This window comes from Lacerta agilis, chromosome 4 (assembly GCF_009819535.1).
Source record: "Lacerta agilis isolate rLacAgi1 chromosome 4, rLacAgi1.pri, whole genome shotgun sequence".
NCBI lineage: Eukaryota > Metazoa > Chordata > Lepidosauria > Squamata > Lacertidae > Lacerta > Lacerta agilis.
The window spans coordinates 57,613,849-57,641,832 of record NC_046315.1 but is presented as its reverse complement, the minus strand read 5'-3'; the positions used below and the strand labels follow the sequence as shown (position 1 = coordinate 57,641,832).

General features: G+C 41.2%; 1 long non-coding RNA gene across 1 annotated transcript; it reads left to right on the top strand.

Moving 5' to 3' along the window:
• Positions 1-27,980, top strand: LOC117045791. The gene is made up of 3 exons (XR_004426466.1): positions 1-232; positions 21,268-21,345; positions 27,180-27,980. It is a non-coding gene; the product is annotated as an uncharacterized LOC117045791 (long non-coding RNA).
• The last annotated feature ends 4 nt before the right edge of the window (positions 27,981-27,984 follow it).

Here is a 27,984-nt window from a genome sequence, read left to right as displayed (position 1 = left end):
TAGTCATGTTTGCTTCCTTGGCAGCTAGAGTCATTTGCTGTTGTACATTAGCCGGCATTTCATAAAAAGAGACAGCTTTGCAGTGCTGGATGAACAAGGACATGAAAGTGCCCAGGCTGAACCGTGTTCCAGAACTCTGACTCATATGCCACACTGTCTCTTCCATTTCATTCACCCTAAGGCAGTCAGAGAGTTGCAAAGAACCACTTCAGCCAAACATATTGGGAACATGGTGAGCTCAGGCTAATTTTCAGTGGACTTCTTCTTTTTTTCTTGTAAAATGGAATAGTCTTATGACTATCCAAGCGGGATTCATGCAGCCACCCCATTTCTGAGAAGTCGTACCTCCACATGGGCCTGTCCATGGTTTGCATGCTCACGGCAGTCTTTGTGACTGTCATGGACTGAGGCAGCTGTGGGAAGGTGGGGACCTTTGGTTTCTGCAACTGCTCCATAGGGGCAACTCACAGAGAGAAGCACCTCTACTTTATGCCTCTCCTCTATTCAGAATGGATAGGAGGCTTGGTGTCCAGTCCTGGCATCCAATGAAATGTGAGCATGTTTACGGGAGTGTGTTTAATGTAGGGGAGGCTGAGCCAGTGCAAACAGGAATGGAGCAGGAAGAGAAAACAGACTCTCAGGCAGCGTTAATTTTTGAGGGGTTGTTTACTGAGACCTTCTGTGGGCACCATGACAGGTACTGGAGGGCACATTGGACACACAGGTGCTGGATTGGTGACCCCTGCTTTAGCATGTAAGAGTGTGTCTGTGCATGCATGTGTGTGTTGCACGCACGCACACACACACACACACATCTTGCAGTGGATTTCAGATTATGCTTTGTTATTTTCATTTTTTGAAGCACGTTTCCCAAAAGAAAAGAAAAAATCAAAAGCTTTATAGCAAGCCAGATTGGTTTTTATTTTTACTTGAATATTTGTCAAAATAAATATCCCTCAGGAAACAGTTTGGGCAAGTAACTGACTACTTTAGCTGTTTATTTTCCTAATATGGATGTAATTATGGGTAATGCAGTATGTTGTTATTGCATTAATTGTGGCGGAGCTGCTAGTATTTACACAGCAAGATTCTCGGAGGCAGAGTTTGCTTTGTATTGCAGCTGGTATGGGTGTCTTCCGATTAAAATAAATGACCTTTTGAGTAATTCTTCATGTAGCATTCTGACCTAGGATAGTGCTGACTAAAACCAAATAAAAGTGATGAAAGCTTTAAATCCTTTGAGATTAATGAAGGCTTTCCCACACAATCAGCCAAAACATCACTCAAGTGCATTTTTGACTTTTTGATGACAATAGCACAATATCCCATCTGTACAAGATAGATTCATGGAAATGGTGAGAATAGCCTTGCTGTTCTCTCCCCTCTCCCCCCTCCCCATTTTTAGATCTGGATGCATGAGCGTGAGCGGGGAGGTGCACAGCTTCAAGTATATTTTCAAAATATCCCTGTCTCCTCCATGAGTACACCACCAAACCCACACTCAGAAAATTCACAATACAGTGGAGCACTTTTGAAGAAGGAGGTAGTTATTGCTGATCCTTTCAGTTTGATAGATATCTATAGCTCCTGCCTACTCTGCACTCAGTGTGCTTGACCGCTGGTTTGGGAACTGGTGTATACAACATGTAAGACACAACAATATATATCCTGTAGTTCCTTAGGAAATGATGTTTTCTCCCAAACATGCTTCAATCTGAATTGAGAAAAGGAGTGTCTCCACCCCCATTGTTCTGCTCGGACACTGAGGTCCAGTTCCGAGGACCTTCTGGCAGTTCCCTCACTGCGAGAAGCCAAGTTACAGGGAACCAGGCAGAGGGTCTTCTTGGTAGTGGCACCCACCCTGTGGAACGCCCTCCCACCAGATGTCAAAGAGAAAGAAAACTACCAGACTTTTAGAAGATATCTGAAGACAGCCCTGTTTAGGGAAGCTTTTAATGTTTAATAGACTCTTGTATTTTAATATTCTGTTGGAAGCCGCCCAGAGTAGCTGGGGAAACCCAGCCAGATGTGGGCGTGGTATAAATAAATTATTATTATTATTATTATTATTATTATTATTATTATTATTATGCCAATAATGTGCGCACAGCCACAGGGGCGGAGGAAGGCTCCGCGCTGAACGGGGCAGCAGTGCGGAGGAGGTACCCCCCTGGGGGCAGGGCGTCCTGACGTTGTGTCGTGACATCACGATGCAACGTCAGGACAGAGTGCGCACGTGCAAAATGTTGCTCGTGCGCACTCCATTGCTGGGCCCCCGCCGCCGCTTTTGCGGCGACATTGTGAGCCCGCCAGGTGAAAAGGCGGCTTCTGGGGCTGCCACGCACGATTGGCAACTCCCCACAAGCCGCCTTTTCACCCAGCAGGCTCGCAACGTTGCCACGGAAGCAGCAGCGCCGGCCCAGACGGAGTGCATGCGCACTCGCGTCTGGGCCGGCACTGCTGCTTCCGCGGTGGCTTGCTCGGGGGCCGCTGGCAGGGCGGGGCGGGGCGGGGCGGGGCGGGGCAACCCAAGTGTCACCCCCCTCCCCTGGAACCCGGGGCGGCCCACCCCCCACCCCCCTTGCGATGCCGCTGCACAGCCATAAACTGGCGTCATAGTCATTCTCTTTCCCTGTGGAAGGGAGAAGTTAGGAAGGGACCTCTAGCGGAGAATACTTTGCCCCCTGACCAAACTTCAATTCCAAACGTTCATGAGAAGTTAAACTGTTATGAGCCAATATAAGTTTGCATGGCAAAATTGTCCTCCAAAATAAGTATATCATTGAATGCTTATATGCAGGAGTATAGGGAGCAAACAGATTCTGGGTTTTTTTTAATTGTAAAGAATATGCAATCCTTCCTCAAATAAGTAACAGCCAGGCAACGGACAACCTTAGTGATTCATTTGAAGATAATATTTGATATGCCATTCAGTGTACAATTAGTGTCAAGCTTATTATAATGACAGGGTAACTATCAATAGAAATTCTACTCAGTGGGTTATGTGATTTAATGAGGCAGGCTTGGATGGCAGCCAAGGGACATATGGTTTGGGGAAAAAATGACCTCAGGCAGATATTAAAACATGATATTTCTTTTGTATGGATTTTATGAGATTAAAAAACCCCGCACACGCACAATCTTGTATGGAATTGTTCTAATGAGTGTTTCTTAATGCCAAACACAATTTAAATAGTTTTAATGCAAAATTTCAGAGGAAGTTAGGCATGCGGTATAGTGAGAAAAGATGTGTGTTACAGGAATAAGGATCAAAGTTGCATAGGCAAAAGTCCTTGCACGAATGGAATAACTTCATTGGATACAACCCCTAGTCTTTCATGCCTGCAGCTGACCATCAGCAGTGTGGCTGAAGAAATGGTGGAGTCATATGCATACGGTCAGTTCCTGACAGCTCTTTCAATGCTATTAATATCACCATTTCTTCCCCACCCTTCACAATAAGGTCCTAGGGTAACCCCATCTGATGGGATGGGTAAGTATATCTTCTCACAACATCTATCTGTGGACAGAACTTAAGTCTTTATGGGATATGCATATAAGATTAGGAAATAATAGTGCATGTTGATGTATCCAGTAAAGAGATTTCCTTCCAATTTCGTTAGCTAGCCTACTGTTTTCATAAAACAAAATGAAACAATAAAATGGCTCATTAGCTTAACTTTGATGCAAATTCACTGTTTGTAGTCCTATTCCTTCTCATAAAAGCATAGGTACTATATACAGGTAAATGTCAAATGAGACTCTCCTTGGAGAAAACACCAAACCCTGCATTTCAGAAACAGCCACCAAACACTGACAATGACGGACAATCTCAGAGCATGGTACTGGGTGAGATTACTCAGTCTCTTAACAATTATGCTATGGGGTGCCATCTTATCATTAGTGCCTTTTAACATCTACGTGAAGCTGCTGGGTGTGATAATTAGGAAATCTGAAACATGATGCTATAATCATGCCGGCAATGCCCAACACTGTTGCATCTGTGTCAGGTGCAAGTGTGCAAGGCTGAGATCAGTGCATAGACTTAGTGGTGGGCTAGATGTGGAGCAATAATCTGAATCCCAAAAAGGCAAAAGCCTTATGAGTCAGTTCCCTGTATATGGGCATATTGTCAATTTGTTCAGATATATAATGTCCCATGCTTTAGATGAGGGGTCAGCAAACTTTTTCAGCAGGGGCCGGTCCACTGTTCCTCAGACCTTGGGGGGGGGCAGACTACATTTTGGAAAAAAATAATGAACGAATTCCTATGCCCCACAAATAACCCAGAGATGCATTTCAAATAAAAGCACACATTCTACTCATGTAAAAACACCAGGCAGGCCCCACAAATAACCCAGAGACGCATTTTAAATAAAAGGAGATATTCTACTCATGTAAAAACACGCTGATTCCCGGACCAGATTGAGAAGGCAATTGGGCCACATCCGGCCCCCAGGCCTTAGTTTGGGGACCCCTGCTTTAGATGACCATTCCAGTTTCCCTTGATGATGATGATTTGTCCTCCAGCTCCATTCTAGCTGCCATAAGGTTTCATATACATGACGCATTTTATAGTAGCAAGAGAAGTGAACTTTGATATTCAAGTTGTATGTCTTCTTTAAACTAGAAATGGAAGCACACTAACACTCCCAGGAGGCCAAAGGAAAATTTGCTGCTGACTTTGGTGCACTTAAGGGACGCGGGTGGCGCTGTGGGTTAAGCCACAGAGCCTGGGGCTTGCCGATCAGAAGGTCGGCAGTTCGAATCTCCGTGACGGGGTGAGCTCACATTGCTCAGTCCCAGCTCCTGCCAACCTAGCAGTTAGAAAGCATGTCAAAGTGCAAGTAGATAAATAGGTACCACTCCAGCGGGAAGGTAAATGGCGTTTCTGTGTGCTGCTCTGGTTCGCCAGAAGCGGCTTAGTCATGCTGGCCACATGACCCGGAAGCTGTACGCCGGCTCCCTTGGCCAGTAAAGCGAGATGAGCGCTGCAACCCCAGAGTCATCCATGACTGGACCTAACGGTCAGGGCTCCCTTTACCTTTACCTTTTTGGTGCACTTAGCCTTTTCCCAGTGCTCAGAGTCTTTTACCTCACAAGAAATGGTAACCTGCCCAATGACAGAGATAAATGGCTTCAGTTAGCAGATTGATTTTCCTTGCAAGATATTTCCCCATTTAAGCCCTGATTCTAATGCATTAGACTGGGCTTAGCAAGCAACAGAATGTGTCTTGCCAAGATTATCCCAAGTGCTTTCTACATAAAAAAGAAACAACAATATGCCTTCGGATATTTTAGCGCACAAAACAAGGAGATTGAAAAATATGTGCCAGAAAATCCTTCTCAAAGCAAGGGAAATGATTTCCACGAAACATTAGTAGTAACATGTCCAGATTACTGTCGAAAGGGAGTAGTTGAATAATAAGAATTCAATGTGTACAAGTTCCAAAGGATAGGTAATAAAGTTTTTCTTCTCTTATGCAATATATACAATAGGATGGTCCTATACACTTTCTCAGCCTCAGTAGTGCCATGCGCAATATGAGGAAAATAATACCAAGTTACCACTGCTGCGAAGTACTCTAAGCATGTGAAAGTGCTATGCAGGGGCGCCAATTCTAGGGGGCCAAGCATTTTTGGCCCCTCAATGTTCCCTGCCGTCAGGGGGGCAGAGGAGGCCTAGCACAGAGCCAAGCGCAGCTTCAGTGGTTGGCTCCACCTCCTCCAGCCATGAAAGGCTGCCAAGTGCAAGAGAAGAGGAGCCACCAGCCACTGCTTGCAGCTCCGCCCCCTGGCTCTTCCTGAAAAAGCACGCAACATCAGTCATCCTGTGCGTGACATCACACGTGCTACCCGACCCCCTCAATCTTCGGCGTAAGTTGGCACCTCTGGCACTATGCAAATATTATCAGTAGCAGCAGTCATGGTGGTATTTTAGAAATGTATTTAAAGCAAACGTCAAGGGAAAGCTTTCTTTTAAAATGAAGTGATGAGAGGAGAAAAAGAAACCACATAGGCAGATGTAGTCTGTTAAGCTTCATTTTGTGTACCCGAATTGCTTCCACTTAAGACACCACAGGAAAAATTAGCTACTCAATATTCACTACTCAGCAGTCCGCACTGCATTTCTTGATCTTTCACTAAAAAGTGACTATGCTAGGATAAAAGATACATGATCCCCCTTTTTTCTCCTTGGCTCACTTGAGCTTTTCCTGGATGAGACTTGAGCCTCCCCCGGAAACCTTAGAACCCTTTTGCCAAATGAAAGTGGCAAAAATTGCAATTTGACACCCACACAGAGAACTATATAAGTAGATTTGGAGGCTTGAACTACCACATACAGAATAAAGCACAGATTAATTCCATTTCTGCTTTTTGCCTTGCTTTAGAAATGTGATACAATTAATGTTGCATGCGATGGATAGATGTCAGCATTTTACAGGTAAGTAGCTTGGGGTTTATGACACATGATAATCTAGGCGATAGTATGCCAACCACATAAATGTCACAGATGGACCATAAAACATGGTTAGAACATGATTAAAATCTCAGTTAGAGGCCAGATAGATGGCTATAAAATAAGAAACATTTGTTTTTTAAAAAAAATAATAATCCCAGGAAAATAAAGTCAGAATGATTGAGTCAATTGCTTAAAAATGAAGTAAACATATCAGCAGCCCCGCTATAAAATGTGGCTAGTTTAAATTGTAGCAGTTGCTCCTTATCAACCCAAAAGGCTATTGGCAGCAGCAGCAGCTGCAGCAACAACAACAACAAAAAAGCTGCTATAGAACAATATAGTGGTGAAGAGTATGTGCTATTGATCAGGAAGGTCCCAGTTTGAATATTTTCTATTACCATGAACTCCCTAACTGGCCTTAGGCAAGCTATTATTTTTCAGCCTTAAAACACACACACACACACACACACACACACACACACACACACACACACTATGGGAGATAATAATGGAAGGATAATGATACAGAGTTTTTGTAAGAATAATACAGGTGGGACACTTTTAACCCTCAGAGAACTTTTTTTCACCATTTGCTTTTCATTCTGACTGTGTTGAGGAGAGAAGAGATAAGCTTCCTATCCCTCACCTATGCCTGTGAGTAAGAACTAGACATGTAGCTACCGGTGCATGCCATGTATCTGGTAGCAAATGTCTAGTTTGGCCCTGGGTTTTGGTTTAACTGGTTCAGTTTGGTTTGGCTGGAATCTCTCTTTCTTGTTCATCACAACTTTAGCAGAAGGACCATAAATCTGGATGTGGACAATGCCGCTAACATGCTGAGGGGAGCAAGGTCCCCAGCAGATTCAGATGAAATGGAAGATAGCAGGAAGATGCTCACAAGGCTGGAACAGCTCAAGGGGGAGGATGCTTTCCATATTTGTGAAGGTACGGTGCAACCAGCAGCTTTAGAATCCTGTCTCATACCTGCCTCTCCCCACAAGTGGATTGGGTTATCACCCATCAGGCATAGGTCAGCTCAGGCTTGAGCTTAGTGGTAACAGAAAGATACTGTGACCTGCTATCTATCTATGTCAGTCTTGCTGGACCACTCTTTGGGAGGGATTATTAGAGCTATCCTCTCCACATGGGTGGAGCTATGCCATGTTCACCCAGAAAAGTTGTGTGACCTGTCTAATTCCAAATACTGGTGTCCAGCTTTTTCTCACCTTACTCCACTCTCAACTGTAGCAATGGTTCGTTGGAGACATGCTGGAAAGATCTTTCTCTTTCTGTAATATTCCAAAGTATAAATGCAACTGAAAGTTAGGACATACCAATAGAATCTTCCTCCTTGAAAATATAGAGGAAATATGACATTCCAAAGACATTCTTCATGTCAAACCAGGACACTATCCACATTGCTGTGTGACCCTTAATCCCTGGTGAAAGAAGGAAGAGACTGCCCCAGTTTTATCAAAGTGATGCAGAAAAGAATGTACTGCTGACAAGTGCAGGCATGATGCCAAAAGGTGACCTGAGCACTGTGTTGATCAGAAGGCTAATTGCACATAAGATTGGAGGAAAACTAAAATGTAACATATTTTTTACGATTGTGGAAACACCCCAGGCAAACTAAGTTGTCTTTTCATTCTATGTAGTCTGTAAGAAAGTGAAGGCAGACCAATGATATTTGGTCTGTATTCCTTTGAGCTGACTTTAGATTTGCACATTTTATAGCCAGTGATGTCATGTTTTTCAGATTGGATCATGACATGGTGGCTAACAATAAAATGCATTGCATAGACAATCACATATTTGTGGCTTGTGAGTGCAGTGGGAATAACACCAGTGTCAGATGAAATTGGGGCACAACTTTATTGATGAAACAACAGGTAAGTGGGCTTGGCATGGCAGTGGGGCAAGAATTAATTCCTCTTCCCAGTCATCCTTTGCCCATGGAATGGCATTGCACTCAGGATAGGTAAGAACTCAACCTGCTAGCATGGTAGTTGACCAGCATTGAACCCTGGTGTGGTGGAAACCAAGTGTTCAGGGTCCCACTAGGCAACCAGTGGAGAGATTCTAGCCAGGCAGAGTGCCTGCCAGGGCTTAGGACATGCCTTGAGCCAATTCTCTGTCCAGGGCCCCTATGCCCTGCTTTACTATGCCGACCCTGACTAATGTCATTTTATCATAGAACCATGGAATTGTAGAGTTGTAAGCTGCAATGCAGGACTCTTAACTAGATTGTGCATGACAGATGCCCATCCAACATCTGCTTTAAAACATCCAGGGAAGGAGACTCCGCTATCTCTTGTAGGAGTCCGTTCCACTGTCCAACAGCTCTTACTGTCAGAAAATTCCTCCTGATGTTTAGTCAGAATCCCCTTCCTTATAACTTGAGTCCATTGGTCCCAGCTTCCAGAGCAGGAGAAAAAAACTTGCTTCATCCTCAATGTAATAACAAAGTTCTTGCAATCACCTAACATAATGAAGCATTTCACTGAGGGAAAGGCAGGAAAAAACCCTAATCAAGGTACGTGTGAGGTTGGGAGGAAATAATTCCTTTCTGGACCTGTCAACCAGTGGCCCAAGTACCTCCAAGGGGGTGCATCTAAGACCAAAGTGTGTGGAAGGGAGAAAACTTGTGGGGCAAGATAGCTCCAACCGCTTGTGAGCAAGGCCTTTTTAGACCTTGGCCTCTCCACCCTCTCATGGAATCTTGTGGGACATTCGTCATCCCATGAGATATCACTAGCTCCTGTGCCACCAGATAAACTTGCCTCATACAGAAGGCTTATCTGGAGTGAGACATAATGCACTTGTGTTGTTATTCTGATGTTATGTCCCAAGTATGAAGGCAACATGCCTGCTGTGTGTTCAGTGCTCGGTAGGATCAACTTTTGTTTACAATATTTTCTTGCCAAGATGGCCAAATAACACTACTTATCTCCCACAGGGTACAGAACATCCAAATCTCAGCAGAGGTACAAAACACTGTCCCGTTTGTCATATCAAACTCCTTCGTTTTAGAACAATTCACAGTTCCTGTAGTGATTTGGCTATTAGGCTGTCTCAATTAGCACTTCGGAAGCTGCATTGGGGACCGTTACTGAGCCCATTTCCCCAGGGCTGCACAATGGAGCTTGCATGACAGACAATTCAGTGTGATGACTTTGGAGTATTGAGGCTATTTGATTGATGGCTGCTGCTTTTCCAACACTGGGACAAATCCCAGGTCCAGTAAAAGAACATAAATTTGCTAATGCAGCACCAGAATCAAGACTATCCCTGGAAGGGCAAGACAAGACGAGACAACTCATTTCAGCCAAGAGATGCACAGTGAACAGGTTAACTGCTTGCAGGTGTCTCAATCTGCCGGTAGCATTGTGACTCAATGCCCACTGGCAAAAGATCCCACCTGTTCAACTCTTGGGCATTCACATTATGCAATGCTGAATGCATAAATTGCGGGGGGGGGGGGGCGAGGGAAGTAGTCACAGAGAAGCTGGAGAAAGAAAGCAGTTTAACAAAGAACAGCTTTACTATTATGTCCAAAGCCCAAGGGATAGCAGCTCCATAGGGGGAGGTGGGGGGAGGATTAATTCCTTCTTAGATAAGGCTATATAACTGAATATGTGGATTTCTTAAACTATGTTGTGATTTCTTTTGTCATTTATCTGATTTTAATACAGAGTTTTACTACAGGGCAATAGAAAACGCTGTCCTGATTTAAAATGTGAATAAAATCCCAGCCCATTCAAACTAATATGGATGGTTACACAGGATAACAGAAATGAATGATTTTTTATATCTATATAACTAGTGAAGATCTGTTCAACATTTGTCCAACCATTTTTCTCTAATTGTAGACGTCTACTAAAAGAAAAAGAAAAGGGCAAGCACGTTATGACAGAAGGACAAAAACAGATGATGGAATTATGAACAGACTTATAATGCGTAAGATTTTATGTTGTTAATGGCCGAGGGCCTTTTCTTCTGTAAGTTTTTCCTGCACTGGAATGCTTTTTGTCATAATTCCTATGGAGCAATAGGGCTAAGTTTGAAAGGTGAGGTTTATATCTAACAAGCCCTGCACCAGGTCTTCCATTTGCGCAACAGGGGTTCCACTCTCTCCTCCCATGACCCCAAGTATTGGCTCAGGGCAGACCAGAGAACCCACAGAAGAGCAGGGAGAGAGTTCTATCTGGCAAGCTGAAATACGCTGTCAGAATGATCAGCTTAGCGCTATGTTGAATTCATCCCATTGTCTTGGCGATTCCCCCAAAGAATCTAGAGAATGGTAGTTTGCCCCTCACAGATCTCTAATTCCCAACAGCCTTAACCCATGACATCTCCCAGGATTCTTTGAGGGAAGCCATGAACTTTAAATGCATGGTGTGGATGTTTAAATTTCCAGATGAAGTTGTGTCAATAGCTACTGATAATTCTTGCATATCATGAACACACACACACACACACACACACACACACGCTGCATATTCTTATTAGATCAACTTCACAATTGAAAATCACCAGCTAATTTTGGCATGCATGAGCCTTTTACAAAGAAAAGGGGGCATTCAAGGAGACAGAACGAAATGCCAACATGTTCATATTACATTGTTCTCGAAGACAGATTTTTTTTCATTGAGTGAAAAAAAAATAGATTTTTTTTCACTAGGAATGGAAAAATAGCTCCTTAATCCTTTCTTCCAGAAATAGACAAAAATGATTCAATGACAGGGGAATCTTATTCCTTTGAAAGGAGTGCACCCTTCAGCTGCAGAATTGCTCACTAAAACCAGACTGAAAACACATAAGTAATTGTAATGGTAGCTATCTATGGTTCAGACCAATCTCATTCCTGTCATTTTTAGTGGCTAAAATCATAGTACTTGATAAAAAGAAAGCTTAGGTCACAACACACTCAGGGCTCCTTTGGCCATTGCTCGTGGGAATGCACTAGAGACAACCAGGGTACAAAGGTCTTTTACAGCATGTCACAAACTCAGGTTTTTCTAGTTATGGGCCACCTCATATTTTGGGCACTAACAGAAGGCATAAATAATATATGCTAATTGATCCAGTACAGAATAAGAGCTAGTGCATTGGTCATTTCTTTGTATCAGACTCTAGAAATACAGAAGAAATCTTCAGAAAAATCAACCTTTTGAGGTGTGATTAGGGACGGGGTGTGTGTTCAGTTCACATTTTAATGCAAATCTATGTAATTTACCTCTCCTAAAACAAAATGCTTCTAGCCTTCAAAATTCGCACCTCTCAGAATTTTGCAATCCACTTATCCACCCAAACATGCATATATTAGGGGAAAGTATGCATAAAAGTGCATATTACAGTGAAAGCAACAACTGAAATGTAATGCATTTCTGTAAAGATGGCTTGTAAAAATTAGACAAAATTGCATGCAAAAATGTGTATATTGAAAGATGAATGTGCCGATGAATTTTCATTAGGACTTTTAAAAAATGGAAAAAAAATTGCAAACAGATGCAAAACTGTGACAAATATTGGGAAAATGAGAAGCTGTGAAAAAACTGAAAGTAACAGATTCATCCATCCCTAGCTATGATTAAAAGTTTTATTGGCTAGTAAGATGATGAAAATTTGATTGCCTTGTACTCACTTCTTAGCTCCTTATTTACTTTTAAGAGCTCCTTCACGTTCTCAGTGATGATGAGTTCTATGAATTCAGAACCTTCCATAATCTTTCTTTGCACCAACTCATGATTCTCTCCCCCCCCCCCAGCCACATCTGCAATCTGAAGTCTAAAAGTTTGAGGACAGTTTTACCATCACATTTTTTAAAAAAAATTATACCAAATTTGGAATAGTGATATTACCTTATTTCCTTTACAAAAACATGATGCTTATATTTACTAGGCTTGGTTGTTATATTAACTGTTGTGTTAGTATTTTTCATTTAGATGTAATGTGCTTCTCCTTAAAGTCCATGGCAAAATTTAAAGAGGGATGTTGTTATTGTTTAGTCGTTTAGTCATGTCCGACTCTTTGTGACCCCATGGATTAGAGCACACAGGGCACTCCTGTCTTCCACTGCCTCCCGCAGTTTGGTCAGACTCATGTTGGTAGCTTCGAGAACACTGTCCAACCATCTCGTCCTCTGTCGTCCCCAGCCAGTGTGGTGTAGTGGTTAAGAGCGGTAGACTTGTTATCTGGGGAACCGGGTTAGCGTCTCCACTCCTCCACATGCAGCTGCTGGGTGACCTTGGTCTAGTCACACTTCTCTGAAGTCTCTCAGCCCCACTCACCTCACAGAGTGTTTGTTGTGGGGGAGGAAGGGAAAGGAGAATGTTAGCCGCTTTGAGACTCCTTCGGGTAGTGAAAAGCGGGATATCAAATCCAAACTCTTCTTCTTCTTCTTCTTCTTCTTCTTCTTCTTCTTCTTCTTCTTCTTCTTCTTCTTCTCCTTGTGCCTTCCATCTTTCGCAACATCAGGGTCTTTTCCAGGGAATCTTCTGTTCTCATGAGGTGGCCAAAGTATTGGAGCCTCAGCTTCAGGATCTGTCCTTCCAGTGAACACTCAGGACTGATTTCCTTCAGAATGGATAGGTTTGATCTTCTTGCAGTCCATGGGACTCTCAAGCATCTCCTCCAGCACCATAATTCAAAAGCATCAATTCTTCAGCGATCAGCCTTCTTTATTCAGCTCTCACTTCCATACATCACTACTAGGAAAACCATAGCTTTAACTATATGGACCTTTGTTGGCAGGGTGATGTCTCTGCTTTTTAAGATGCTGTCTATGTTTGTCATTGCTTTTCTCCCAAGAAGCAGGTATCTTTTAATTTCGTGACTGCTGTCACCATCTGCAGTGATCATGGAACCCAAGAAAGTAAAATTTCTCACTGCCTCCATTTCTTCCCCTTCTATTTGCCAGGAGGTGATGGGACCAGTGGCCATGACCTTAGTTTTTTTGATGTTGAGCTTCAGACCATATTTTGTGCTCTCCTCTTTCACCCTCATTAAAAGGTTCTTTAATTTCTCCTCACTTTCTTCCATCAAGGTTGTGTCATCAGCATATCTGAGGCTGTTGATATTTCTTCCGGCAATCTTAATTCTGGTTTGGGATTCATCCAGTCCAGCCTCTCTCATGATGAATTCTGCATATAAGTTAAATAAGCAGGGAGACAATATACAGCCTTGTCGTACTCCTTTCCCAATTTTGAACCAATCACTTATTCCATATGCAGTTAACAGGAATACATTACATGAACACACATGCACACTTCTTTCTTTTCTATCTTAAGAAAAGATAAAGTCCTTTTTTGTGAGAAAACCTGCTGTGATCTTCAAATTGAAAGAATACTGCCACTCAATCTTTGTATAGCTGATTCTCTCAACATTAAAAGAGACAGATTTAACATCTTTTATAATCTTTTTATTTGACCTGTTTGATGCTCACAGTGGTAAAATTCCATAAGATAGAGGAAGAAAGATTTAACAATCAATATAAACTAGCAGATACAGCAGACTACTAAACTGTTTAATTTATAAGACATTTGCTCAGTTCAGAGGAACATGGTATGGATTTTTTGGGAATGTGCCATGAGCTCTTGTCTCTCTCATATCCTCTTATCAGTTCCCTTCTCCATAACTGAATTACTTGTGACCAAAGTTTGCCATGCCAACTGAACTGAACAACTGTGTTTAGTACTTAGCACTTACCTCCAAACCATTGTTCACAAACCTACTTCATAACAACACTTTGAACGATAATTCACATGTTCCTGATCAGCTTATGTCCAATTATTCATGTGCAAACACATCTTTTGTCAACTAATCCAGCTGTCACATGAAAGGACCATTGGTAGAAATTTTGTCTGGAGATTACAGTTTGCTTCTCTAAATATTTTGTCCGCTGATGCAAAATGATTTTGTCTGATGATATAATCAGTCTTGGACCATTAATTCTATGGCCAACAATTTGGCCCTCAGTTCTATAAGTTTACATTCCTATGGTGGCATAGAAAACCGTTGTTCAGAGGTACCATGATATCCTGTTCTTGCAAACATATTGTTTCTATTTGGAACTGCTCCAAAGGTCCATCTTCCTTCTCAACCAACCTATTGTAGAAATCCTAGGTGGAGGACTCCTGAAAGTAGGATGCAGTTCTAGTGATAGAACCTCCATGGTGGGTTGTCAGAACACCATTATATTTTGCTGTATGAAGAGACGTATTCACAAGGGACAAAGGTGGATTGCACAATGCCACTTATTTCATATAGGTTACTTCTTCTTGTGGGCCATCTAAACATCTTTAAGGAATATGATAACACATGTTTGATCACTGGAAAATATTTGTCTTCTGTTTATGAAGATGAGAAAAGGAGAAAAAGAGAGAAATAATCCAAGGGTAAAAATAAATCACATTTATTAGTCTCCCCCCCCCCCAAAAAAAAAATGTGGGATGGTTTCAAGTATACAGTATTCTTCATAGATATTTTTATACACAACAGAAACCCTATATACAGTTTACTTCCAGACTTTCATCTAATAGTCATCTCAAGCAATCATCACAGTATTGTAACACTTCCTTTTACTGATTTATCAGTTTATTTTCCTACTTTTTCATTTTTGGTTAAGGTACAAACAGCCCTGGGTTTTCCTTGTATTCATGAAGACCCACTCTCCCTTTTGTGGTACCTTTCTGAATTTATTTGTGAGATACTTCTGCAAATTGATTATCTAAATTGCAAAGGCATTGAGGTTTCCAGTTCATTTCCAAAACTACTAGAGACATTTGAAGGAATAACAAAATCGAAAATTCTTTCTAGTAGCACCTTAGAGACCAACTGAGTTTGTTCCTGGTATGAGCTTTCGTGTGCATGCACACTTCTTCAGATACCAGTGTGCATGCACACGAAAGCTCATACCAGGAACAAACTCAGTTGGTCTCTAAGGTGCTACTAGAAAGAATTTTCGATTTTGTTTTGACTATGGCAGACCAACACGGCTACCCACCTGTAACTGGAACTATTTGAAGGAATCTTATACAAAACCAAATCCTTGTTCATCTGGATCAGTACTGTCTACCCTGACCAGCAATGGCTCTTTAGGGTTTCAGGCAGGAGTCTTTCCATATCTGGAGATGCTGGGTATTGAACCTGGGGTCTTCTGCATACAAAGCATGAGCTACAGTCCTCCCCCAGGAGTTACTAGTACCATTTCCTCTTTATTTAACCTTCCTCTTGAGAATGATAAACAGTGCATGGTAGGGTGCCAAGGTCACAGCTTTGCATAATGGTAGCAGTAAATTAAATTTGATCCTGTATAGCACTCTCCCCGCTCCCTTTCGGTTCCCAAATCCCAGAAAAAAAATTGCACTCAAGACTGCAAGCCAGCTAAAGAGAAGAATGACTTAAAACTAAGGCAATCTACTATTTAAAACAATGTTCCCCATCCTTTCATGCAGTGAAACATGCCAAATATTCCATTGTGTTCCTAAAGCCAGACAAAGATGCACTGTTGTTTCTTTTTACTGGTATAACATAAGTCCTTATCTTATGAAATCATTGGTTCCCAAACTATGGCTCCATGGCAGGCAAAGTTTGGGAACCACTGTACTAAATAATCTGATCCACAGGCAAAAAATGTGTTCAACTAGTTACTTTGTACTAAGTTCTTTTAAAACTGTGTTTCTCCCCGTTCTCACTGGAGATGGTGGTGATTGAAGCTGGGACCTTCTGCATACAAAGCAGGTGCTTTACCACTGAACTTTGACCCTTCTCACTGGCAAATATTTGACAGATCCATGGAACTGAGAACACAAGGAGAGGTACTTCTGGCTATCTTAGAAACTGGTGTGTGAAGTTGGCAAGCCATAATGCTTTGGGCATCAGTTGCAAAATGAGTCACCTAAATTTAACATATTGCTGAATAACATCTAATTTAGTAATAGTTTATAATAACATTTATTTAAACATGCTATTTCCTTCCAGGAAATTGTGAAAACGGGAGAGATCTACACCACACATTTAGAGCACATTCAATGCACATTTAAAGCATAAACTACAGACCTTTATTCAGGATTCACCTCTCTCACTACTACTTTATTTATCAAAATATTTTCTAAAACTTTGTTTTCAACTTATTTAGTGGTATGGAAACTGTGCTGAACATGCACTTCACTAAACTACTGGGATGTCCACTCTACTATTTGGCATTCACTGGCTCATTTTAGCATAACGTCCCATCCGTCCAGGAGCAGATAATTTTGAATATTAATATATAAATAAACTGTTTCATTAAAAAAGAAAGAAAGTTCTCAGGTTCATCAAATTTCAATTGCTTTTTAGTTCTCATATTCCTACCATCATCCTCATTGCCTCTTACACATTAAGTCAGTTTTATAATTCCCCATTGGCTTCTGTTGTTTTGTGTCATAAGTTGAGGCTGTACTTCCTGACCTACTTTCCAATTTGCATCCAGCTAATATGTTTTGCATCCTTTGCTCCCTCTTTCATTTTGTTAATACTTTTGAAGGTTAAAAGCAAAGGAAGCAAATAAGCAACCAAGACCTAGAAACGTCTGATCTCATAGATCATTAAAATAAATATTATTGTGTATGTATTAAGTGGATTTGTCTTATATCAACACGCTTAGCGTGATCAATTATTTGATAAAAATCTGACTATTTATATAACTATATACCTTACTAGACTTTTTTCACTGTAGGGAATATTCAGCTCTATTGCTTACTACTGTTTGTAACACCCATGGAAATGGGAGGATAGCTTCAGATTTCCTAGGCAAGAAAATTAGAAACATGGCATGGGAATGGGGTAGTCCAGTGGCCCCCAATTTGCTAAGTACTGTGGACCCCCTTTTTTCAAAAGCCAAGCCACAGACCCCCCTACTTTTGAAAATGTTGATATCTCTGTGCAGGGTTCCCCCCCCCCCTGATGGAACTTGCCAGAACTTAGTTTGCATCACCTCTCAGGTGGGTGCCATTGCCATTATAAGAGAACAAGGGAGGTGTTCATGGTGAGTTCTGGCACCTCTTTTTCTAGAAAAATTGCACTGTCTCCGTGGTAGTTTCTGTTATGTGAATCATGCCATCATACTTTCCAACAAGTCCCAGTGCAAAACCGAGCCGTACTACTGCATGAGTCACAAAACCCATGTGAAAGCATGGTGCCCAAAAATGCATGTCCAGCTGCGAGAGCACAGCCCCTCAAAATGGGATGCCCCAGACAGTTGATGGGTATGTGCCATGGACTCCCCAATTGGGAACCACTGGTGTAATCCAAGATCCTTTGGCAAGTAAAACACTCTCATTGCATGCATGCAGGCTAAACCCAATTTCCTGCAGCAAATCAATGTGCCATGTAAATATGCCCATGAAGCGAGATAAGAAAATAAGGCTATGTTTTGTGAGGATGCATAGGATAATACACTTTGTGTTAGTTATCAGATCATTAATCCACTCTCTTTATGGAGGTAACAAACCATTCTCTAAAATAAATGCTTCAGTATAATAGAATGAAATATTAACCTCTACCATGCACCCCAAATAAGGATTTTCCCCTAGCAGTTAAAGAACACTCAGAGGGTGCTGGTGCACATTTCTCCTTCCAGCAGAAGGACCTCATGTCATTCAGAGAGTCTCCATCCTTTGGAAGTGACCTTTGAGGAGAATGCAAGGGGTTTCTTTTAGAAGGGGATAGCTGAAACGCCCCTGTGTGCTTGTTGTATGTATCCTTTTGGATCACAGCCATAACGCACCAGAACTCTGTGGATTCCTTAATAGTTCCCACCTGTACTTCAACTTGTGTGCTGCCTGATTTTTATTTTTTATTTTTTTGAAGTTTCCTTTTCAGAAGTTATTTCCACAGAGTCTCTGAATTGCTGTCTGAAATTACCCCTAAACTCAAGGAGCAACTTGCTTAGGGATTGGAGGGAAAGAGAATCTTGGAGGAGATGCCATGTTTGTTTAAAAAGGTTGCTATGATCCCAAACTGCTTTTTGAACTGAGCTAGGGATGATGGTTTAAGTAGAAGTTTGGGTTAAGTAGAACAGGGTTCTATGGAGACAATTTCTAAACAGAAACTCTGCGATGACACTGTACAGAAATAATGTCCCTGCATACCTCTTCAGATGGTGGCCTATATGTTTGTATTAAAGGGTAAGAAAGGACAAGGACATGCATTTTATTCAGTGAACTTCATTATTCCAGTTTTGCTGTTTGCACTTCCACATTCTTCTTGGATTGAAATGGCCCAAATGTGTCACCAATCAATTAAATGCCTATTAATGCTTCTTCCAGGGTCCCTTGACTCATTCACTATGCTGAAGGACATGTGTGGCAGGGAGGGCATGAAGTTACCGGTATATACAGACCTAAGAAGAGCAATCCCTGCTCCTTATGTAGAGCATTTCAAGGGGAAAGGCCTTGACTTTTATTAACTCAACTACGTTTAAAATGTGACAAGCCCCCAGTGGGTGAGGATATGCAATCTTTACCTAAGAATCCAAAGAGGAAATAAAGTGCCAAGGTTAAACATACTGCCTAAGGAGCAGGGTTTTATTACCAATTTGTAACAGATTTAATAAAACAGAAACTTCCAATAAATAAGTAACTTCTGTGTAATAACTCAGTACAAAACTGCTGCTGTTAGCATATTTCATTGGGCATGCACATTCAATAGCCTAGACAAGACATACAGTTTCGGGGATGACTATGAACTAGGATGAATTTAAATTGTGAATTAAAAATAATAATAATACCAGGGAGAAAATCATATTCCAAACTGCCTCATTTGTCTCAACAGCAGTTTCATTTCATTGTATGTATGGACAATCCTGGGAGATACTGAATGAAATTTATTTATAGCTCAAGGCATTCTTTAAATTTATGGATGAATTTGGGACAGGGTAGAAGCATGAAAGGAGAAGAAAATTAGTGAAGCCACATACCAGTGGTGGGTGGGTTTAGAGGCAAAAGTGGGTGGGGTGGAGTATGCCACACTCACACACACACACACACACACACACACACACACGTCTCTCTTTATTCCATCCATCCAAACAAAAGCCATTACCAGGATTCAATAGCACAGAAGCAAAAAGCACTCTGTGTGTGAAATAGAGCCAGGGAGTGTTGTGGCCTGGGAAGAGTTCCAAGGGCCAGGGGCAGAGACCTGGAGGGCTGCATTCAGCTCACCAGCAGAAGTTCTCCAATCCTGTGCTAATCTCTCCAGAGGTGGTTTTGGGTAGCACAAGTGGTGTGGTGACACTAGGCACCACGCTTCAGGGGGCACCATTCTCTAGAATGGAGCTCAAGAGGTGGGGGCACCAAATTTTAGCATCGTACAGGACACCGCTGACATTTGAGAACCCAAGGTCTGCCACTGGTCCCTTCCTCTCAGCTCATTCCAAAACCAAATGGTCCATCTAGCTTAGTATCGTCAACACTGACAAGAAGTTACTATCCAGGATGTCAGGCAGGAGTCATTCCCAGCCCCTTTGGGCATGCCAGGGATTGAACTTAGGCCCAGCTTTATCAAAAGATATAATTATTAAGGAAAATTTGCATAAGGATTTGCTTTGGCAGCATAGTTTTCAAACTAGATAAAGATTTTTTCCCCCAGTTTTGCTTATATTAAATGGTAACAACTAAATTGCACTAAATTTTTGTGCTTGGGCCAAGAAATGGTGGTGGCAGCAAGGGGTGGGTGCACAGAAATAAACACTGGTGTGTTTGTTTTATCCAAGGACATGGGTGAGATATAATGGGGCCCTTTCTCTCCTACCTTGGGCCAGGATGTCCTAGAGCAGGGATGGGGAACCTGTAGCCTCCTGAATCTTATGTCTCCCCTCACAATTGGTCACACATGCTGGGACTGATGGGAGTTGCAGTCCAACATCTGGAAGACCAAAGGTTCTCTAGCCCTGTCCTAGAGCAGTTGATACACTCCTGTTTATCATTCTTCATAGCCTAGATATCCAATGCATGGTCCATCCCCAGGCACATTAACTTTGGGTTGTTGTAGAGTTAGCACCAGCACCTGACAATGTCCTGACATCCTTGGGCAACTACCAGGGATTCAGGTTTTTATTGTTCTAGTCCAGCACTCCAAGCATCAGCTGGTGGCTGGATCTAGCCACTGTCTCTGGAAGTTAACTAGCTCTGTGAAATTAAAAGGGATTCTAGACCCAGCCACTTGGAGAACTACAACCACCAAAGCCAGGCAAGTGTTCCATGAACCACTGAAGGCCAACCAAACATAACTTTGCCCATGGCCTCTCAAATGGCCTCTCAAATCTGGAGTGGCCCTGGGTAGGAGAGTTGGGCAGCCCCCCTATTTCTCTCAAGCCTTGATAGTCAAAAAGGGCCTCTACATGACCTCTGGATGCTCATCAATTTTCTATCTGTTCTGTCCCATTAACTATTCTGTTTTAATTATGATAGTAACTTGATAACCGCGTCACACCTGAAGTGGAGTAGGCATTTCATTTATTTATTGAAAAGGTGCTTGCTGAAATTCCAACTCTATTATAACATTAAGAATTTGGTATCAAAAGTCCAATTTCTTTCTGCACTTGTAATTTGTCCTTCATTTCTTTGGATAATATTCTCCAACCATTCAGATCTCTTGCATCTTGGCTATTAATACAGTGAAGTACTGATAAATAAATGTGGCAAAATGTGACCTGCATTCCCTGTAGAAATTTGACTTTGATGAGACTGGAAACTATGGCTGAAATTGAAATTTATCTGTGTGCTCTTGGGCTGATTCAGTGCTTATGTGCATAGCAGGTTTAAGAATGCAGTGGTACATAACCCAGCAATTGGAGAAGGGATGGATTGTTGCCCTCAGAGAACTATTGATTGCTAGTAAGTATATGACAAAAATGAATGATTATTCATCTGGTTGTTGTTGTTTTTGAGCTCTGAAGAAATAAGTGAGAACAAAGCCAACTGACCTAAGTGAAAGGAAGATCAAATCTGGGCTAGTATTTTGAATTCCCTTATAACAACTAAGTCTACAGATAGATTTCAGCTCCAAAAACACTTTCATGTATACATTTAGTCAGTACCAATTCTTCAACTTCAGTTCTATTCACATTTCACTGTTGTTTTATAGCATTCCCATTTCAATTAGTTACTCATAGTTTTCTTCATGTATTCTACTTTTTAAAGTAATGGGTGCCCCAAAATCTTGTTGTGTCAGTGTCAGTTCTTGTGTGTTTGACTAATATGGTATGATCTTCAAGTAAAGGCAGCATCACCTCAGTTTAACATGAGAAAACATTTGCCTCAAATAATCATAAAACATACAACACCAGAGATAAATTTCCTCTCAAGAGGGCTAAATGCTGTCCTTTTCATATAGGGGTGATTTCGGATATATATCCTTGAATGTGAAACAGAATCTTTATTGTAATCTTTATTTGATGTATTGTACCATAGAGATATTGAGATATTAATCCTAAATCAGAAACTTATAACAACTTTCTGTAACCCCTCTTGCTAAACTCTCTTGTGTGTGTGGTGTGTCTGTGTGTGTGTGTGTGTGAAACCTGCTTTATACTGAGTCAGATTATTGGTCCTTCTAGCTCAGTATTTTCTACATTGCATTTCTTGTTAAATTTTAGACCAATTATCATAGAATCATAGAATTGTAGACTTGGAAGGTTCATCTAGTCCAACCCCCTGCAATGCAGGAATATTTTGCCCAATGTGCGAGATTCAAAGAATTTATATTTTGTTACTCCATCACACTTAAATCTCTGGAGTCCAATAGAATTCACAATTTAGAATAATGAACTCCAAACTCATTCCAAATTTGTAAAGAATAGAAACTTCATGTAGAGGCAGAGAAACTACTGTGGGCCTTCTTAAGGGAATCCCCATATAGGGAGAGAAAAGCACTGGCAATTTCTTTCCTTCCAAACTGTAATCCCTATCCCTCCAAAAGGAAATGAAAACAGCATGTTACTTCCCATTGCCCAGGAAGGATTGAATGGGAGTAATAATGGTAGAAAGAAGATAGTATGTTTCACCACAATTCATTCATCTAGCTTCCCAAACAGAACTGATTGGATGGAAAGGAAAAGCACACTTCTATTGCCCTTTCCAAGTGACAACAATGGAGATTAGAACAAAACAGTCCTGGTTCAATTCACTGTGGGGAAAGAGAATTATAATGCAGGAAGAAAATAGGGGTATACCTCTGCAATATACAAGGGAGTCAACATAGGAATCTCCCCAAACAGGGGCCTGTGGCTCTCCAGGTGTCATTGAACTTCAGCTCCCATCAGCTACAGCCAGCATGGCCAATGGTCAGGGATGATGGGAGGTTCAACAACATCTGAAGGCCTATAGGTTCTTCATTGCTGCCTTAGGGGGAGGTATTTCTGCCTTGGGGGAGGTATTTCTGTCTTCTTTGCTCATGTTGCAAATTGCCTTCCTCACTTTGCAGGCAACTGTCGAAGTTTAATATCCCTTTAAAATGCTCAGAATGGCACTCAGTAAAGGATCAAGTCCCTACATAATCTCCTAACTTAATCAATGATAACTGTGAGTCTGCATTAAACCAACAAGTTGTGCTGGGGTAATCCCGAGCACCTCAGTGAGAACTGAAGCTCTAATTCAGAAATGATGAAAAACTCTGGAAGCGCTGAACAGATGACATTTTGCTTCCAATTCAATATGACGAAAGCATCTCAAGAATGAATAAGAAACTTGGAATATTTCAATATTGATATTTCTGGGCTGAGAATTTCTCAGACTTTAGTTTCAGTTTATAAAAACATGAGTCTCTAAATAGAACTGTGTGGCTTTAGTAGATTTTACTAAAATATTTATATCTGTTTGATATTCAGTAGTGAGATTTCAGGGCTGGTGGAGAGAGACGACTATTAGCTCTGTTTTCAAAGTTCTGTAGTTCACAAAGTTAATCTTTGTAGCCCTTTTCATGTCTATACTAAAGGGATTTAGAAACTGCTATCTCAGAGTTCTTATCCTGAAATGACAATCTTTCCATCCATAAAGGAGGTGTTTCAGGGGTTTTTTCAGTTATACTCTTATGCTGACATTTTGCTGCAAATTCCACCCATCAGAGACAACAATAATAGCCATGCTATTATTAACTTCATTACTCATCCCATAGAAGGTCCCTATATTGAGCTGTTTCAACATAGGGCACCCATTTTTATTACATGTTTTCCTCATCAGGGTACATTAGCTTCAAACACATCTGGAGCTGTCATAAAGAGCATGGAGAGCTTTTCTGTACACAGATGAGACAGAGTGTGACAAAGCAAGAAACCTTATTCATCTGCTTCTCTATCACATATTCTACCATGTAAAATAGTTAGCAACACCAGAAGGGACCTTATGCACCACCCAATCCTAGCTAACTGCTGCAGAAGTGACTAATCCTACCTTGAGCTGTGAACTCACAGCATAAATGAGAGTTCATAAATGTCAATCATGTTTCATAGATGCAACATCCATAAACTAATACGATATAATAAAACCACTTTAGAGAACACTCCCCCCCCCCAAAAAAAATTAAGCTTCCTTGAGCAATTGTGGTAATCAGAGCTGTCCTCTTGGACTACAGAAAGCATAGGGTACCGGTAGTAGCAAACTTATTTGCAATGTTTTCCTCTTAGCCAATGCACTTTAACATGAAAAGAATCTCTGAACATCATAAGCTGGTTTCTGTGCACGGTTAGAGTGTAGAACTAGCTGTCCTTTAAGCTCTGATGTGAAAACTTGTCTTAACAATTTGTATTCACAGCTGGGAAGAGAAATGCAACTGAGTTTATAATACAGAAGGCCAGATGGTGATGGGAGGCCAAGAGTCATGAGTTTGTTGAACTCTCTCTGCTCCTCTCAAATTCAGACGACTTGCTGTTGAGATTATGGCTCTTCTTGATGAGAGAGATAGGAGGCTGGAGAGCTAAACAGTTCTCATTAAGAAAAGGTCAGGGCAGCTAGTCAGAATTTACATAAAATCAATTGAACTTTTCAGACATTTTCCTGTACTCAAATTAAGGCAGAACTGTTGTTTTCATCCAAATATTGCCTGTGGGTAGACAAAAGCACACAAGCATGCACATGAGCAATCTCTTGTGTTTTTCACTTTATACATGCATAAAGAATTATTGTGAATTTGTGTGATACACAGAGATGGGTGAACTCCCCAGACTTTATTTATATTAGGCTCAGCAACTATGAGTAAAATAGTCTTTATTTCTTTTATCTTTCTCTTCCCCTCTTTGTTGGTCCAGTGGCAGTAGTGCAGTGAGAGCAGAAGAGGGGAGGTCTGTCTATCTATCTATCATCTATCTATCTATCTATCTATCTATCTATCTATCTATCATCACCTTCTCAGCACAGGAAACACTGTTTCATGAGTGTGTCTGCAATTTTTCCAAGGAATCTGATCTTTGTAAATCATCTTGTCAGGTGCACTAGGAAAAATATATTTCCCAAGGTTCCCTGTAGATGCTACCTAGATATATTTCATGTGCCAGATATACAGTGGTACCTTGATTTATGAACAGTCCTGCTTATGAACGCTTCGGGTTATGAGCTCCACAAACTTGGAAGTAGGTGTTCCAGGTTGCGAACTTTGCACCGGGATACGAATGCAATCCACTTCCAGGGCCGCGGGAGGCCTATGTAGGGTATGTGTGCCTTGGGTTAAGAATGGGCTTCCAGAATGAATTAAGTTCGTAACCTGAGGTACCACTGTACAGGGAGACAGGGTTGTGAGATAAGGGAGTTTCAAGATCATTCCCCCACCCACAAACTACTGGAGTTACTGCAGCAGCAAAGTTGGTGGGGAAATGTTGGGTCACCTTATTGCACATTGAAAGGTACAAATGTTGGGGATGGAGCCATTGAAGTGATGCCCTGAGATGTAAAATTCTCAGTTACATTAATAGTAATTCCAGACATGGAATCATCAGCAAAGTTTAGTTTTGAGTTAGTTTTCAGTAGGCTCAGCCTAGAATCTCTGTTCACATGAAACATGTCTTCATGGGGTGGTGGGGGTGGTGGAGTTCAACAACTGAAGCACCTGAGCATGTGTACATACTGTTCCCTTTCTCTGTATAATTCCACCATACATCACATACAGCTTTCAGATCAACCTGTGTTACCTCTGCATTTTTTAAATATATCTGTCTGAATTATTTTATTGGAAGCTGGAGAGGAAGCTGGAACATTGACAGGCAATTACACATGTGTAGTCTGAGTGGAAAGTGTGATATGTGTACCATTTCTAAAGTAGAAGTCTGACAAGTGAATACTTGTAATTAATTTCTGGTCATCAGCAACCTCTTCTTCACAGTTAAGAATGACAGTCATTTAGTTCCAGGTTTGTTTGTTTTTTGAGCCCTCTTTACTCTGTGCAAGTCCACTATATTGGATGGCATGCAACATAAATTTGTCCCATTATATTCAAGAAACAGCCAATTTGTAAAACCTATGGGATGAAGATAAAAGTACTTGTTTACATCTGACCAGCAGAATCATAAGATATACATATCAAATTCTGGTTGCTGACACAGCACCATAGATCACACAGTAGATGCACTTAGCAGAAAGATGCACGATCTTTCAGGGATGCATGCACTGAGAATGTATTGCCATATATTTTATTTTATGTGTGTGTTTCTGTAGTTCATGCACAAGACATGGATACTGCTAGGGCTGCCATATTTTGAAGAGCAAAAAAGAGGACGCTCTGACAATTCTCATTTTCAATACCCCTACTTTATGTAGGCTATAGAAGCTGTGATATATTGCTGAAGGGAGCAGGAGAAGAGAAGAGGAAAGCAAATCTTCAACCACCAGTTACGTCTATGTCTCATCCAGAAAGTATAGCCAGAGACATTTTGGCAAATTTTAAAAAATCCACCTGGACAGAAATTTTACCCCTGAAAAAGAGGGCGGGTCCTGGGAAAAAAAGGGCACATGGCAATCCATGCAAATGACTAAGTGCAAAACAATCTGCAGGTGAGGCAGGCTGAATGGAATTCATCATGAAAGTACTTCTCTGACCATAGAAATTGTCTTGAAACCCCCCTTTCTCCAGTGATCTGATCAAGCATCTTCTAAAAGCTACTGGGTAGTTACAGAGTGCTGTGGAGCACAGGACCGAGTAGCTGGGGGATCAAACACACACAGGTTCTATAACCCATGATCTATAAACAGAACATATAATTAGGTAGGCTAATTGGAACTAATCTGCATTATTACTTCAAATGGGGTTGCCTGAAGACTATCACTTTCATCTGTAATGATTTGTAATGCTTCAAGCAGTGGTTGTTGTTGTTTTTGAAGGTCTGTGGACTGGTGAAATATCTTGTGTCAGTATCACTTTGCTCTATCTCACCAGTATTAAGAGCTTGGGAAGCTGCCTTATACCCAGTCAGACCATTGGTGGTTCATCAAGCTCAGTATTGTCTTTGCTGGCTTGCAGCAGGTCTCTAGTGTTTCAGAAAGACTGTGGGTGATATTCAGCTAAATTGTACTCAGAGTAGACCTATTGAAATGGCTCTTAATTTTGATGGGTCTGCTCTGAATAACACCTAGTTGAATACCACCCTTTCTCAACTAGCCCTATCTAGAGCTGTCTGAGACTGAATTAGGGAATGTTTTGATGCAAAGGATTTACTCTACTACTGCTATGGTCCTTCCCCAAATAGTTCTTCCAAGGAGACAGAGCACCTAGCAACACTACTATCCAAGACAAATGAAGACTGAGAATACCCAGGAAACCTTGGTCATCTTTCTTTTGGTCACAGAGCTGCAAAGTTCCACAGCCCTGAAGCAGTACATTAGTAAATCATTTCAAATGGATTGTTTTGGAGAAAGTGATTTGAGCACTATGACCATAATCAATCAAGTTTTTGTGGCATAGATGGAAAAGGTTATTCAAGTGTCTGGCATAAGTATATATTTTAAATGGTCTACTGGAGAAGGGTGTCTGGAAACTTAACAATGGTTTGGTTAGTTCAAGATATCAGGGTTTGCTATTCCAACAGAAGCAGAAGTCAGAAGCAGAGCTTTTATATTGAGTGGTTCCATTGGGAAACTGAACACTGGCCTTGTTTAAAGGGGAGAACAACTGGAAAAGTGTAGCAGTAATCTATCTTTATGTGCCTTTCAACACCATAAAATCCTTTAGATTGCAGTTTGTGCATTTCAAATATAGACATTAATAAAGCTGTACTGGAAGCTATCCATTAGAATTTATTGTCTAAATTGCACAGCACTTCTCAGCTATTGTGTTAGGCTAATTTAATAACTCTTTTATAAGGTGAAAAGATGAATCAAATGCACGTCACTTGAAGTAAATATAATCACAGCTTGACTCATCGTAAACACAAACATTATTTATAAAAAGAAATCTTGTTTCTTGGAGAATTATTTAACAAAGGTACTCTATATTTTAAACATCCACTGGGGGGGGAGATTATTTATGGCATTCTATTTGTTTTATTTTTTACT